This window comes from Colobus angolensis, unplaced genomic scaffold (assembly GCF_000951035.1).
Source record: "Colobus angolensis palliatus isolate OR3802 unplaced genomic scaffold, Cang.pa_1.0 Scaffold31, whole genome shotgun sequence".
Lineage (NCBI taxonomy): Eukaryota > Metazoa > Chordata > Mammalia > Primates > Cercopithecidae > Colobus > Colobus angolensis.
Window position 1 is genome coordinate 3,875,008 of NW_012116377.1, and position 3,180 is coordinate 3,878,187.

Sequence of the window (3,180 nt, forward strand, 5' to 3'; positions counted from 1 at the left end):
GGTGAAACCCCATCTCTACTAAAAAATATAAAAAACTAGCCAGGCGAGGTGGCGGGCGCCTGTAGTCCCAGCTACTTGGGAGGCTGAGGTAAGAGAACGTTGTAAACCCGAGAGGCAGAGATTGCGGTGAGCTGAGATCCGGCCACTGCACTCCAGCCTGGGCGACAGAGCGAGATTTCATCTCAAAAAAAAAAAAATAAAGACTGTCCTTTATTCTGCAACTACACCCATACTACTTCTCTTTATTTTTTAATTCTTGTTTATTTCAAGATAGGGTCTCACTCTGTCACCCAGGCTGGAGTGCAGTGGTGCAATTACGGCTCACTGTAGCCTTGAACTCCTGGACTCAAGTGATCTTACTGCTTCAGCCTCCTAAGTAGCCAGGACCACAGGTGAGTGCCACCATGCCTGGCAAATTTTTTTTTTTTGAAACAGGGTCTGACTCTGCTGCCCAGGCTGGAGTGCAGTGGCACAATCTTGGCTCACTACAACCTCCACCTCCCACCTTCAAGTGATCCTCCTACCTCAGCCTCCCAAGTAGCTGAGACTACAGGTGTGCGCCACCATGCCTGGCTAATTTTTGTATTTTTTGCAGAGACAGTGTTTCTCCTCGTTGTCCAGGCTAGTCTCAAACTCCTGAGCTCAGATGATCCACTCACCTTGGCCTCCCAAAGCGCTGGGATTACAGGAGTGAGTCATAGCTCCTGGCCTAATTTTTTTTCTTTTTAAACTCTACGTTGAACCTTTTTAGAAACTGCTATACTTTGCAAAGTGAATGCACCATTTTATATTTGCATTAGTAGTATATAAGGATTCCAATTTCTCCATTTTAGTGAGTGTGAATCATCTCATTGTGGTTTCAATTTGCATTTTCCTGATAGCTAATGATATGGAGCATCATTTCATGTGCTTACTGGCCACAAAGAAATGTCTTACTCTATGGCTTAGGCTGGACTGCAGTCGTATGATCATAACCCAATGCAACCTTGAACTTCTGGGCTCAATTCCTCTGCCTCAGGCCCCTGCCACACCTAGGAGCTGAGACTACAGGCATATACCACCACACCCAGCTAATTAAAAATATATTTTTTTAGAGATGGGGTCCCACTATGTTACCCAGGTTGGTCCTGAACTCCTGTTCTCAAGTGATCTTCCTGTCTCTGCCTCCCAAAGCACTGGGATTACATGCACGAACCACCATGCCCAGCCCTGTCTTTATAGTTCTTTATATATTCCAGATACAAGTCCCTTATCAGATATATGAGTTGTAAAACTTCTCACATTCTGTGGCTTGTCTTTTCACTTTCTCAATGGTGCTTTCTCAGCTTCCAGGATGAAGGTCACTCCCAAACTCAGCCCCCAAGGTCATTCTCTCAGCCAAAATGAACTTGTAAGTTTCCTAAGCAGGCAATGCTTTTTCAGGTCTCCACATCCTCACAGGTGCTGTACTCCACACCATCCCTAGACCCAGCCAGGAGTGCTCTTTCCCTCACTTTGTCTGCCAGGTGTCATCTCCTCCAGGAACATCTCCAATCCCCATCCCCTCATCCTACCACAGCGCCTGTGCTCACCTATCCCATTGCACTTCTTTCATTGTCTGTAGACACAGGGTTAATCAGGTCTGCCCCGCTAAAGCCCATGTTCCTTATTACCACTCGAGTTTTTTGCTGCCCCAATGGTGTCTTTTGTGAATAAAAAGGCTATTTGTGATTAACATTATTAAACTAATATTCAATTTATAAAAGCAATAACTTTAGGGAACTGATTTCTCCTTAAGTTTTTAAGTTCAATTTACAAATATTTTCCTATTTATAAATCTAGTTAAAGTAAACAGCCAATTGACTGACTGTTTAAGGAATTTAATTTTGAACCGATTATAAAATCCCTTAAATATCCAGTCCCATTTAAAACTTAAATTAATTCCCTTACACCAATTTAAACTGCAATTACAAGTTTAATACATTCAAATTTCCTTTCCTTTTTAAGAATTTCAAATGCCTAGCAACCAAAACTTTCCCTAGCACTTATCTGATGCTAGAAAACCTAATAAGAAAACTAAAAATTCTTATGAATCATGACATGGAAGGCTAGCAGCTTCTGGAAGTGGCTCAGCAGTTCCTATTGGAACATCCTCCCACAAGTATAAACAATAAACTCTGGACCAACTATAAACAACAACCATTTCAGGGCAACCAAAAGCAGGCAGGAACTGAAGACACATGCACATCTGGAAGAAGGGAACAAGCACTAGGTGAACTTCTCATTTTTTTTTAAGGGTTTTTGCCTGAGGGCAGCCCTCTTCAGCATCATGCTGGGTGAATATAGAATTTGGGAGGACCACAGCACGCAGAAAGTGAGGTGGGAAATTCCAGAAAAGAGATGCAAAGTAAGAGCTTAAATTCTGCACATAAACTCTGCTGAATATCTGGAAACTCTTGAACTACAAACTGTGATGAGATGCCAAGCAGCCTAGCCATAGCTAAAGAACTGCAGAGAGATGTCAGCTGCTGACACCATTGAAAACATGCAATTTTGATATTGAGCCCAGCAAAGTAAACTGCCTGCTTAAACATATATACACACAAACACACAAACATACACAATAATCTTCAGAGGAACATGATGGAAATGAGTCTCTATGACATATCACTCACTATATTGAGTACAATTCAAAATTCCCCAAAGCAGAAAATGTGAACCATATTCAAGGGAAAAAATTCAATGGAGACTGAACCATGAAGACCCAGATGTTAGAAATAGCAGATGAGAATTTTGTTTGCTTTTTGAGCACAGGTCTTGCTCTGTTACCCAGGCTGGAGTGCAGTGGTAAGAGTTCACTGCAGCCTTGAACTCCTCAGCTTGGAAATACTCCCGCCTCAGCCTCCTGAGCTGCTAGGACAATGGGTGCCTGCCACCTTGCCTGGCTAATCTGTTTGTTTTTAGGGATGGAGTCTCTCTATGTAGCCCAGGCTAGTCTTGAACCACGATCCTGGCCTCAAGTAATCCTCCCTCCTCGGCCTCCAAAAGTACTGGGATTACAGGCATGAGCCACCATGCCCAGCTGCAGATGAGAATTTTAAAACAGCTATTGGCAGGGCGCGGTGGCTCAAGCCTGTAATCCCAGCACTTTGGGAGGCCGAGACGGGTGGATCACGAGGTCAGGAGATCGAGACCATCCTG

General features: G+C 43.5%; 1 protein-coding gene across 1 annotated transcript in view; it reads right to left on the reverse strand.

Annotated features, from left to right (window-relative positions):
* IFT122 (intraflagellar transport 122) overlaps positions 1 to 3,180 on the reverse strand; it is an 88,345-nt gene that overhangs the window by 45,580 nt on the left and 39,585 nt on the right. The gene's annotated exons all lie outside the window — the stretch shown is intronic.